Raw genomic sequence first — 14,521 nt, 5'->3', positions numbered from 1 at the left:
ATAGAAAATAATAACAATATACTGAATACTCATAATAAATCCAAATATATTCAGTTGGTGCTACTCCCACTCAGGTGTGTTTAGGATTTGCATTCTCATTTCTTCATGGTTTTGCTTTAACCTTTTCCAAAGGTGTATATTTTGGGAATATTTGTGCAATTACTAATAAGCACATATACTGGTACAGCTGCATGTGTGGACTCTGACAAAGAGCAAATGTCATTGTATTCACAGCTGCCATAATTAATTAACATTTTTAAATGCTCTGCATATTTCATACTAAACAAACCACTTTGCTAAATTGGAAGCAGTTTGAAGATTTTGTGTAGTTTCCTTTGTGGATGATCAATAGATCAACATCAAATGCATGCAAATGTCTTTCAGTCTTACTGAAACAATTTTTGGGATTAGAGTACTGTGGAAGAAAAGTTGTTGCTGTTGTCTATCTCTCAAATGGCCAATACCAGACTAGAGAAATAAATACTATTCAGAGAACATGAAAATATTCATATGGTCAACGTTCATTCATTGCAAATGTTTCTATAGATCAAAGTAATTGTCAGGATGCCTTTAATTATTCTATATATTTTTGAGGAAGTAAAAATTACTTACATTAGCAGCTGAAAGTTTAGCAGTAATAGCAATTATAATTCATTTTATTATTAAATTATGACTATTGTATTGTTGATATTCCTTTGCCTTTCTTCTTTGAGTTATAACAACTGAAATAACATAAAAGTAGTGAAGTTGTTCTGCCTGGGTATGTAAAGGCGGTAGCCCCTTATCACTTTGCAGGCAATCATGATCTCAGGATTGGGAATAAAAAATCTTGCCTTCGTTCGTATAAAATCTAGCTGTAGCATTTCATAGCCAAATCTAATCCCCAAAAGCTATTTGTACCTTTGACATGAGTGTTTTCTGATATTTCAATAAGTAAGTGTATAAAAACATTTTCTACTTTTCATTACTAAAAAGCCAAGTTTTATGGTGACACTTTTTTAAAAAGTCTATTTTTATAGAATTTATTTATTTCAAATCTTGATCAGTATTCATTTTGCATTTAAGAGATACTTTGATCCTGAAAGCAATTGTTGAAACATGTTTTTCCTACTTCAAAAGAAGTGCTTAATTTAGTATCAAATGTCCTGTATAAATAATATGAATATGGTAAAATCTGTATGTACACTTTAGTTCTTGAGAAAAAACGAAAATCTTTCCAGAATACAGTGAGGTTTATTTCAAATTCATCTTTTCTGTCACTTAAAATATCTTTTAAAAATATCAGAAACTCAATGATAATTGGTTTATTATTCTTCCAATTGCTGGATTAATATCCATCAATGACAGTAGAATCTTGATTAAAAATCTCACATTATAAGGTTCCTTCCGTCACACTTCTCATTTGGGTACATGTTAGACTGATAACATAGTTGACATACAGACGTCTGTTCTCCCTGATTCACAGAGTTTTGTTTAGATCTTCATCATCATCTCAAAATGACTTCCACAATAAGGCCCTTCTCTGAACAAAAAAAGACCGGCTACCCAACTAGATTTCAGAAGCAACAACTGAAAAGAAAAAAGAAAAATTTCTGCCCATTGGAACTTTGACAGAAATTTATTTCACAATGCCCATTATCACTTCCAACATTGAATATAAACTGCATGATAGTGGGGGCGAAAGTTCAGAAACAATCTTTGATGTTTATTTTTAAAAAATGAGGTAATATTTTAAGTGGCTTCTATAAAAAGTCACTTACCCAAATCCTGTGTACCTGCTGAGTTAGCAATACTCCATGTATCCTGTTCTGCTACATGTAATCAAGTGTTAAACATCACAGCTTAACAGAACTTTTGCAGAAAAATTCCCCAGTTCCTCAGAAGAGAAAAGAGGTACCCATTATGATTTTTTTTATTATTATTAATTATTTATTTATTATTTAGGTATGTCTGGATTTTAGATTGAAAGCTCTGTCAGGTCTGAAAAAAAAATAAGTGTCTTCATCCTCTGACTGAAAGTTGAGTAGGTTCTTTATGATAGCTTTTTTCTGCTTTGTATCCCACCCATCCCCCCTTCTCTTTTCTGATGCTTTTGATCTCCAGCTTTCCAAGGTAGAAATATTTCAACAGGTCCGTGTGGGGTAAGCAATCAATCTGGAGATATTATTCTGTCATCGGCACATTGAAAGAAAGTCTTATCTGTAGGGGGAAAAAAGATAAAAAGAGGAAAGAAATGAGCAGAGAGATAATATCGGTCACTAGCTCGCAAGGTTATCACTATACTGTTGTGCTTTGTGAGAAATTTTTAACTTCTTTTCAGTGGTGTTCATAGTCTAGAACAGAGTGGGAAGGAATGAAAATGCATTCAGTACTGAGATCAAATGAGATACAGGGCAGAATTTTATCTGTAAATGTCACTGAAGTAATATTTACAATTTATTATAAACCAGGACAGATATAATATGATTTGTATTTGTAGGTAATTTGTATTTCCAAAATAAATCAACTTTAAGACATTATTGTCCTTTTACATACTTCCAAATTGATATTGTTTTTAATGTAGTGATCATATACAAAACAGCTTACATTGCTAAGATTTGTTTACAAAAAAGCTTATTTTATTTGTACACAATTTTATGCAGATTTTTAATTCACTTTTGTGAAATGGAAATGGGAAGGGAAAAATCTGTATTTGAAAATACAACAACATGATACAAAATTAAACTGGGTTTTTCAATATACATTGGCAGAAGACATGAAAGGAATTAACAGACAAAATAGGTTCTTTCTGCCTTAGAGAGGTTTAAAGAATGATTTCATCCCTAAACCCTCAGAATTGATCTTTCAAATAATTCCTCATACCAAATAAAATCAAGGTGCCCTCTAGCCAATAGCTATTATACAATACTAATGAAAGAAAATATATGATGAACGAATGTTTAATCTACAAAATAGACCTGTAGAAAAGGCCATTTTAACTAGGGGTACTTAAATATCCAGCCTAATCTGGTTTGTTAGTGCAGAAGGAATCATTTCCATTGCTTGGTTCTCAGGCAAAATCTGAAAGAATGAGATGTAGGAAGAGCAGAGAGTTCTATAGCCTAGAATTTGAAAATTACAAACAGCTGTTTTTGTTTTGCTAAAGTGAATTTCATTGAGTTTTTTGAAGTACAGTTCTTTAATACCTAAAGGTTTTTTTTAACAGATGCTATAAAACTGATTGTTCATGGACTTACATTTTTCAGCTATTTTATCTTCTAATTTTAACGCACAGACTATGTTGTGTTATATATAATCTTTCTTTCTTTTCCCTTCTTTCCTTTCCTTATCCTGCTTATAATCTTTCTTTTCCTTCCTTGTCTTGCCTTGAACTGTTTTATTAGTTTTTATCAGATAGAAACTCTAATCAATTTGACTAAATTTGGAAAACCAAGTGGTGACTAACACACTAACACTTCATTGATCTTCCAGTCAAACACTAACTAAGCCACCAAGAAAAATTAGTTTTGTGGGCTGGACCAGTATAGTGATAAGCCATTTCTGTAAAATTGCTAAGAAAGCTACAGGGCATGCATTCACAGATACTGAGCTGAAATTCTGTACATTTTTATAGTGTTTTTATAGTGTTTATAGTGTTTTCAATATTTTTATGGTCACTATTGAACAATTTTATTCTGTATCATCTTTTTAATTAAGTCTTAATTTTTGCTCTAATTATTTCTGTTCACTTCACTTATCTCGTTTATTTAATGATATGTAAGTTTATAAACATTTTATTTTTAAAATAAAAATTGTTACTTCTTGGCCAATAAAAATGTACACTTATAAATGCCAATAATAAGGTAGATACCACCTACTTGCTTGTAATCTATGAAGTCTTCTCTTTATAGATCTTGCACAGGCAGAAGAAAAATGAGTCAGAAGGGAGAAAAATATCTCAAGTACTCATTTTTATAGTTACAGCCAATAAGAATAAAAATTCTTCATGTAAATGGGAGAATGGTTGTTCCCTTATAAAAAAATAAATAATCTTCTTATCTTACAATTTCAGTGACTGAGTATTCTTTGCAATTGTTCTGCAACACATAATATAATTCCTACTCTGAGTCACTTGCTGATAGTTCAAAATCCTTTTCTCATTCCAGCCAAAGATCACATTATGCAATTAGTAAAAACATGGATTTCTTTTCCTCCTCCTTTTTTCCCCAGCTTAGACTTCTCACAAGGGCCTGCTTCCAATGGAAAAAATATAATAGAAGCCCATCAAGTAATAGATACTTCTTACATGTAAAAAGCAAGCTATATTAAATGTCATAATCCTGTTAAAATTTTTCAAAAATTAATTTGGATTTCACAACCCTAATCATAGGGGTTTCACTAGAGAAATTATGATAGCCTGCCATGACTTCTTTAGTGAGAAAAGTATTATTTCTGTGATATAACTAGCATAAAAATCATGATATATCTTTGTTACCAAATTCTGAATTTCAAAGGCAGTTATCAGAGAGGTTAGATCACTTTTACCCATTCTGAGCAATACATAACTCTCTGGATACTTCTCTTTTTTCATATTTAAACAGCAGCAGAGATTCGTTATTGGAATGCTTAATTTAGCAGTTTTTTTCAGGGAATAGAAGCCATGTATGCTTTGTTGATAGGGACTGAGTCAAAAGAAGGAAAAGATTGTTTTAATTTTATAGTGTGCTAGATGAGACTGATCTTTTTGAAAAATGCAGAATGATTACTATGACAAAGAAGACAGAATAGATTTTATTTCTGGGACAAGCTTCAAAGTTATTAAGCTGTAGACTGCTGTAACATGATGGGTTGTACTTCACAAAAACTGGTAAAATATATTTGATCAAAACATGGTACCATTCAGAAAATTTTAAACTATGTGTGGTAGATTATAAAAATGAAAATCTTGTGGTAATGGCCACATACTTTAACAGGGTCATTTAAGCATTACCTACTTTCTTTGAATCATATAGTTGGGAAGTCTATTTGGGGCACTGAATCTAATCTTGTTCAGTAGAAGAACCCAATTAAAGGATCCCAATAGATAATTTCCTAACATTCACTTGATATATCCAATGAAGGAGACACACCAACTTTCTAGGAAATAAGCTGCTGTTATTATTAGGGGATATAGTGGCTCAGTGGCTAAGATGCTGACCTTGTTGATCAGAAAGGTCAGTAGTTCGAATCCTAGTGACGTGTAATGGAGTGAGCTCCCGTTATTGTTCCAGCTTCTGCCAACCTAGCAGTTTGAAAACATGTAAAAATGCAAGTAGACAAATAGGAACTACCTTTGCTGGAAAGGTAAAAGCATTCTATGTGTCTTTGGTATTTAGTCATGCTGGCCACATGACCAAGGAGGTGTCTTTGGACAGTGCTGTCTCTGGCTTTGAAACAGAGATGAGCACCACCGCCTAGAGTTGGGAATGACTAGCACTTATGTGCAAGAGGAAACTTTACCTTTATTACAGTTCCTATAATCTTGTGGTCTTCCTAAAGACTTGTGCTGAAATAAGGTCTTTTAAACAATTAAAAATGGTAGAAATAACATGGCTTAAAATATTCACTGTCTTCACTTTTTATACACTATTAGTATAGAAGTAGAAGAATTAAACATTAAATACTTAGAGTAGATGCTCAGATATGATTTAATAGGTATAACAAAAAGCTGGGAGACATCTCACACATCTCACAACAATTGAAAAATTGTTCAAAAGGAACAGACTAGTTAAAAGCAAACAGAAATTGTACTAGATGTAAAGCATATGTATTCCTTTTCAGAAGTCAAAATGGATAAACTTAGAACTGTAGAAAGCAACTAAATAAAATGAAAAGTGGGGGGAACAATGGCAATGACACTGAGTACCTACTAGTGTGATCCCAACAAAAAATGTATGAAGGATATTTTCCAAAAGCAAATTTCAGGTATTACAAAGATCATGAAATCCTAATGAATTTGTCAAATTCATCTGCTGTGAGACAAAATCTATCAAGCATGTATTTCCAGGAAATTCCTCTCTTGCATTACTGAAAATATAGAGAATAAAGAAAAGTACAATAGAATCACCAATATGCAATGGTATTAATTATATAGAAAATATAGTTTAAAAAATAGAAATATAGTTTAAAAAATAGAAATAGATGAAGCATTTGTGAAATAACCATGTAATACTTAAATTCTTCCTGTTATAGAAAGCAAAACGTATATTTTAGTGACCTGAGAGCCATAATAAGTAGATTTTCATGATAGTAGAAATTTAATGGAGGGGAAAGGTCAAAATGGATTGGATTTCTTAAAATAGATTTTAAATCATCAATTGAAAATATTTTCCTTGAAGGCAGAAAAGTAGAAGATGGTACTATGGCTACAAAGTAAAGATCTTAAATACAAAAAGAATAAATGTAAGAAATAGAGATTTGGATCACAAAAGAAGATAGACAGGTAGTATGTAGTGCTAGGACTTGTTCCATAACAACTATCTCAAGCATCCCCCATTCCTAAAGCAAGGCCTCCATTTCCTAAAAGAACTCATTTTGGATTCTGTACCTCATTCTAGGTACCATTTATGAATCATTCGGAGAAATTAGGAAAGGTTCAAAAAGAGAAATATATTTGAACAGGAACTAGAAATTAATATCCATGAAAAGATGGCCAACAAAGGATATATATGATACCAAACTTGAAATATCTAAATCCAAAAAATAATGGTTTTATATTATAGGGAGGCTGATTCCTAGTAAAGGTAAAGGTTCCCCTTGCACATATGTGCTAGTCATTCCTGACTCTAGGGGACAGTGCTCATCTCTGTTTCAAAGCCAAAAAACCAGCACTGTCCAAAGATGTCTCTGTGGGCATGTGGTTGGCATGACTAAATGCCAAAGGGGCACAGAACGCTGTTGCCTTCCCACCAAAGGTGGTTCCTATTTTTCTACTTGCATTTTTTACATGCTTTCGAACTGCTAAGTTGGCATAAGCTGGGACAAATAATGGGAGCTCACTCCATTATGCGGCACTAGGGATTCAAACCGCTGAACTGCCAACCTTTCTGATCGACAAGCTTCTTAGCCACTGAGCCATTGTGTCCCCTAATAATAACAGCAGCTTATTTCCTAGAGAGGTGGTGTGTCCCCTTCATTGGATATATCAAGTGAATGTTAGGAAATCATCTCTTGGGATCCTTTAATTGGATTCCTCTACTGAACAAGATTAGATTCAGTGCCCCAAATAGACCTCGTAACTATATGATTCAAAGAAAGTAATAATGGCGGCACTTAGCAGCCTTCTTTTGGTGCAATTAAATATCAGTTGAACATTAATGCAGCACTATGCTGAATATGTGTGAATATTCCTTCCGAAGAGGGAATAGAACATTTCAGCCTTTTTTTCAGCAAGATATTTCTCATGGCATATAGTATATATTACAAAAGAAGATCATAAAGATACAAATAATAAAATTAGCAAATTAACGCCATCACCAGACCCACAGCACAGAAGCAAATGTATGCCTTTACCACAGCCCATAAATAAATAAGCAAGATCTGTTTGTGATTGCCAAATGATAAACATTTTGTACTACTTAGACCTTGTGAAATAAATATTTTATTTAAAAAAGAACTATATTTATTCATTAGCACTAGTAGAATATTGGGTTTTCAACATGTCAAGAGAAACAGAAATCAAGTCCCTATTCCCTTTATTCTTTTAGATACATAAAACAGCATCAGCTAGTCCATTCCCAAAGAATTTTAACTTCGTAAACTGTTTATATTTTTATTGCTGTATGGTCTTCACTTCTAAAGAAAGGATTTTCAAATGTAACCAGCAGAGAGTTCTTTGGGCCCTTTCATGGCAACTATGAACAGATATTGTAAGCAGAACTAATAAAACTGCATATAACTGCCTCATATATCACAAGAGTAGAAAGCAAAAGACAGACTTAGCTATGTCTGAAATATCACTGTTACAAAGTCCTATGCTCATTATTGGCAGACATTTCCTTTATTTTCAGATGTCCATGTGGGACTCTAAATGCTTACATCTGCACTTTGTTTGATATCAGTAATTCTAATATCTAATTCTAACTTTCCAGAAAATTTTATAAAACTTAGTTTCTTTTCTCTTTTTTCCCTTAACAATTTGAAGTGGTGTTTGTTCATATTCTCATATCATAAAGAAAGCCTAAAGTCGAGCCTAGTAGAAACAAATAAATAAAAACCCGATATTCAGAACATTTTGCTAAAGTAGACAGAAAGGAGACAAAGTAATATTCTTAATCAAATAAAAGGCTGAAAATTTTGCACTTGTTCGCTAATACTAAACAGCCACAGTTGTTCAACTGATTAAAGTTTCAGAAAGCATAAAACATAATGTAATAATAAGATACATCTTTGCAAACATAATTTCCTGTTCATTGAAAAAAGGGGGTTTGATAAGCCATTATTCAAAAGAGCTACAGACGTATCTCAGTTAATGGCATGATAGAAAGGAGAGTATATGCGTAATGTAGTTATTTTTTTAAAGAAAAACTTTTAGCTTCAGCTAAATAAATCAATTTGAGTTTGAGTTTGAGTTTCATTTTATTTATATGCTGCCCTATTTCCTGCGGGACTCAGGGCGGCGCACAAACCCAAGGAGGGGAAGGGAAAAACACAAAAACTACAAAAATACAGGGCATTTAAAAATAACCAACAGCCACACAATTCGAGAGGGGAAGGGAACTCATCGACTCCAGGCCTGCCGACACAGCCAGGTTTTAATGGCTTTTCGGAAGGCCTGGAGAGAGGTGAGGGTCCGAATCTCTGTGGGGAGTTCGTTCCAAAGGGCCGGAGCCGCCACAGAGAAGGCCCTCCCCCAGGTAGTAGCCAGATGACATTGGCTGGTAGATGGAACCCAGAGGAGGCCTGCTCTGTGTGATCTAATGGGTCTTTGGGAGGTAATTGGCAGCAGGCGGTCTCTCAAGTACCCAGGTCCAATACCATGAAGGGCTTTATAAGTGACGACTAGCAGCTTGAAGCGTATCCGGAGACCAATCGGTAACCAGTGCAGCTCGCGGAGGATAGGTGTAACGTGGGTGTACCGAGGTGCACCCACAATCGCTCACGCGGCTGCATTCTGGACGAGCTGAAGTCTCCGAATGCTCTTCAAGGGCTGCCCCATGTAGAGTGCATTGCAGTAGTCCAGTCTTGAGGTCACGAGGGCATGAGTGACTGTTGCGAGTGCCTCCCGGTTCAGGTAGGGACTCAATTGGTGCACCAGGCAAACCTGGGCAAATGCCCCCCTGGTCACAGCCGACAAATGATGTTCTAAGGTCAGCTGTGGGTCCAGGAGGACTCCCAAATTGCAAACCCTGTCTGAGGGGCGTAAAATTTCACACACTCACCCCCACCCTGAGTGATGGAATACTAGCCAAATTTTTGGGAGGGAAACACAACAGCCACTCGGTCTTGTCTGGATTGAGCGCAAGCTTGTTAACCCCCATCCAGACCCTGACAGCCTCCAGGCACTGGCACATCACGTCAACCGCTTCACTGAGTTGGTACAGGGCGGACAGATACAACTGAGTATCGTCCATGTACTGATGGTATTTTATCCCATGCCGCCGAATGATCTCACCCAACGGCTTCATGTAGATATTAAACAGGAGGGGGGATAGGACCGAACCCTGTGGGACCCCATATTTCAGGGGCCTAGGGGTCGACCTCTGCCCCCCGACCAACACCGACTGCGACCTGTCCGAGAGGTAGGAGGAGAACCACCGAAAAATGGTGCCTCCCACCCCCACCTCTCGTAACCGTCGCAGAAGGATACCATGGTCGATGGTATCGAAGGCCGCTGAGAGGTCAAGAAGCACTAGGATGGAGGGATGACCTCCAATTCCAATTTAATTGGAATTAATGTTACTGTTAAAAATGAATGAATTGATACTCATTTCATTATTTCCTATATCATCTTTGTCCCTGTTTAAAGTTTTATGACATGGGTGATGCAGAGTAAAAAGGAGGCAGGACTTTCCTGATATCTCCTTTCTCTCTTTTTAGCTTCCTATCAGAAAAGGAGCAGATTACTCTTACCAGGGTTCTGGCTTACTTGGTTACAAAAGGCTTTTAAAGATTATATTGAAGGATACATGGTACAAGTAGTCCTTGGCTTACAATGGTAATTGGGATTGGGATTTCCATTGCTAATTGATCTGTCATAAAGTAATCCCAGCATTGCCCATTGTCATCATTCAGGGAGGATCAGGAGTCATAAAGCAAGGTTCTCCCCACAACCTCCTGCCAACTTCAGTCAGAAGGGAAGCTTACAGGAAGTTGCAAGGCACAGTTGCTGGAGCAACTTGCAATATTCCCTGCTTCCTTCCCCATTGACTGTGTGTGGGAAGTTAGTAGTGTAGGTCACAATTGACAATCACATAACACAGGACACGTCAACCATGTGTGTGACCCCATTGCTGAGCTCCTAGATTACAATCATGTGACTGAAAGGATCTGCAATGCCCAGAGTTTTAAAGACTGGCCATAGGTACCACTTGTTCTGGTCTGCCTTGTAGGGTTGACATATCCTCACACAGTTATAAAATTAATTCCCTATCAACATAGGTTTAAGAATAAATGTATAATGAGTTATACTCTATGATATAAATTTAGGAAAGGAGAACAAGGAAAAAATGTTTTACTAACAAAGATGGAATAATTCAATAAGGAGTTGTCACAAAGATCACTATGCATGGAAGAACATGATGTGGCGTGAAATCAGTCCACTTGGCACACATCCCCAATTTCAGGATTTGAGGACTCAGGTATAAGTTCAACATTCTGCTAGCTGCCAAATATTTTTAATTAAAGCCCTTGATTAACTCTAGGGGTGTTAGGAATAATTAATACTTACCATTAGCATCAGGGAAACACTCATATGGTAGTACAATACACACAGAGAGAGACATACACAAAAAAGAATAAAACTAATACAAACTAAATAGAGGCTAAAAAGAGAAAAAGGGAAAAAGAAAAGAAAAACCTAAATGTGTAAAAAGAAAAAGCGTAATAGAAAAATAGAAAAGGATAGAAAAGAAAAGAAAAAATATTTTATTGCACTATGCATACGCACGCAGTGTGCATCAAGTGTGCGCACAGCGTGCCCATGAGCGAACCAGCAGTAGTGACTGCTGGAATCCACCCTGAGCTATAACTAGTTTTAAATTGACATCCATCTCTACATTATGACACTTTTCTTTTTATAATCTATTAAAAGCATTAATCATACATTCCTAAATTTCTAGCCATGAATAAACATAGATTTTGTCTTGTCTCTAAACAGGCACGTCAGTTTTGTCATCTTTACCAACCATTTCTCTGTCATAGATGTCGCTGTTTTTTTCCATTTTTATGTGTAGAATAATAGCAGTAGACTTATATACCGCTTCATAGGGCTTTCAGCCCTCTCTAAGCGGTTTACAGAGAGTCAGCATATTGCCCCCAACAATCTGGGTCCTCATTTTACCCACCTTGGAAGGATGGAAGGCTGAGTCAACCCTGAGCCGGTGAGATTTGAACCGCTGAACTGCTGATCTAGCAGTAGCCTGCAGTGCTGCATTTAACCACTGCGCCACCTTGGCCCTGTAGAATAATATTTCTACAGCTATCATGTATAAAAACAAGATTCCATCAGTTGTTTTCTAATTAATTAGAGGAAACATTTTGCTTTCAGTTGCATGTTAATCTTTAAAATCCTCTGAATCAGTGAATGAACCCCAAATTTTCTACTTTTTTCTACATCCACCAAGCATGAGACAAATGACCCTTCTTTTTGTTCACATTTACAACATAAAGCTAAAGTGCCTTTATACATACTAGATAATTTTGGTGCATTAGTTCATCAAAAATTTCTTTAGTATTATAATATAGTATAATATAGGAAATTTCAGCCCGTTATCACATATTTTCTCATTGTTCCATCTGTATATTATAAACAGAATTTTAGCCCATTTCATTATAATTCATTGTCTTGAAATTTTAAATTTCAACGAAAGTTTATACATATTAGTACTCACACATTCAGCATTTGTATACAATTCTGTTTCAAACTCATTCTTAGAAGATTCAATACCATACGTACTTTACTCTACTTTAAATCTTTCTGATAACTAAAAAAAAACAAAACATGCTCATCCACCATCAATCCCACTAAGATGAGGTTGTTCCTCACAACCCTGGATCCATGTGATGAAGGTTTTTAAAGGTAATAACCAACACCTTGAATTGGACTCAGAACCAAACTGGCAACCAGTGTAGCTTAGCAGAGAAGTTACCTGAGCCTCCCTGGGTGCTCCTAGAACTGTCCACATAACAGTGGTGGGTTCCGGATCCCAGTCCCATTGGTACAGTGGAAACGTGCCCAGCGGCATCCACATGAATTCATGCAGTGTGCGCGCACATGCACACATGCATCTTAGCACCTCTGTGAACCTCCGCAATGCTCCAGCTGCTCCGCAGAGCATTGCGCAGGCACTGTATGCACCATGCGCATGCACAGAAGCCTTAAAAGACAGGTAAGGAGCTCAGGCAGGTGGGAGGGCCCTCCAGAGCACCGTGCCGGAACAGTATCCGGTACTCCGGACATGCTCTGGTACGCCTGTACCGGGGTGTACGTCCTGAAACCTACCATTGTCACATAGCTGCACTCTGTGCCAGTTATAGCTTCCAAATACTCTTCAAGGGTAGCCCCAGGTGGAGCGCATTACAATCGTTCAAATGTGAGATGATCAGGCCTAAGTGACTGAGCACAGGGAGTCATGATCGAGGAAAGGGCACAACTAGCACACAATACGAATTCAGCTAAATATTGAAAGAACATTAAGAAAATTATAATGAGTTAGTCAAAAATGGCCAGTGTGTCTAAAGAGACAAAATTCTTTTTTTTCCCAGATATATGTAAGCAGAGGCCAGATGGTCACCCATCATGAATTATATTACAATAAATTGAATGAATAAAGAAATTATGTATTGTAGATCCTGTATTGTAGAGTTCCAGTTTTGCAGATCTGTGGGGGGGAAGGGATGGTTCTGCCTGAGTGGCCAGCAAGCATGCGCCCATGGCTTCATTTGCACAAGTGGAATGTATATGTGCCTGCCACTCACACAAATGGAGTGTGGACATGTGTGCTCACCAGCCATTTCGGCAGTCTGGTTGCAATCCCATCACGGCCTACTAGTGGTCCATAGCCCACAATTTGGGGACCCCTGCTGTATTGAGTAGATCACTAGGATACAAACTGCATATTCTATGTAAATATTTTTTTAGTAAACTGGAGAAATCATAACAACCTTTTCATAATGCAAATCTTAAATGTGTTGTATATTTTAATCCTATATTTTATTTAACTAAAGAAATTTATCTAAGCAACAATTTCATCCCTTTCCGTGAACATAATTAAGAAACTATTAAAACAGGATAATCTACCATATATTTTCCAGATTATTGTCTAAAATACAACATAATCCTTTAACAATTATTTATATTTTCTTGAACTCTAATTGGTAAAGAGCCAAAAATACAAAACAAAAAGAAAACAACGCTCACTTGTCCTAGTTCTGATACCGAGCAATCTTTTTTGTTTTTCTTTCAGGGACATTTTAAACTATTTCAAAAGTTAACTTTCTTTTGTCCTCTTCTGAAACTTAATGATTTTTTAAACCTTGAGATAATGATGGCCTTTCAATATTAAAAGGCCATATTAAAATTATCGCTGTTGTCTAACATCTGTATCCTTAATCCTAAAATTGCTCAGGCATTGCTGCTCTTTCTTTTGGCCAAGAAACAAACAGCCCATTAGCTATTTTGGAGCATAGACAGATTCTCCCATTGAGATTATTCCCAGCACACTTGCAGGTGCTGAACAACATCTCTCTGAGGAAAAAGAAAGAACGCAATACAGAGGAGATATTGTTCTCATAAAGATTTCCTGGTTTCACATTTTCTGAAGTATACTGTTAAACTGCTGAAAGAGCTTCACTCTCTTGATCTGGCACTCAGGAGGAATTGTAATGGACTACAGACCAAACAAAAAGCAATAAGCATTTTGTATTATATTGTAAAGAAGGATGACTACATTTTTAAACATTGCATTGGTAGCAAATTGTAGGATGTTTTTTTTAAAAAAACCAACAGAATGGTGGTTTTCCCTCCCCACCCCCATTCTTGAAGAGTTACCCTCAATACTGCTTCTTTAAAGGTAAAGGTTCCCCTCGCACATATGTGCTAGTTGTTCCTGACTCTAGGGAACGGTGCCCATCTCCATTTCAAAGCCAAAGAGCCACCCCTGTCTGAAGATGGCTCCATGGTCATATGGCCAGCATGACTAAATGCCAAAGGTGCACAGAATGCAAAGGTAGTCCCTATTTTTTACGTGCTTTCAAGCTGCTAGGTTGCCAGAATCTGGGAAAAGTAATAGGAGCTCACCCTATTATGTGGCACTAGGGATTCGAACCGCCGGACTGCCAACCT

This window comes from Thamnophis sirtalis, unplaced genomic scaffold (assembly GCF_051295495.1).
Source record: "Thamnophis sirtalis isolate CommonGarterSnake01/CBP01778 unplaced genomic scaffold, rThaSir2_p1.2 scaffold_8, whole genome shotgun sequence".
Classification (NCBI taxonomy): domain Eukaryota; kingdom Metazoa; phylum Chordata; class Lepidosauria; order Squamata; family Natricidae; genus Thamnophis; species Thamnophis sirtalis.
This window is presented reverse-complemented; position numbering follows the sequence as displayed.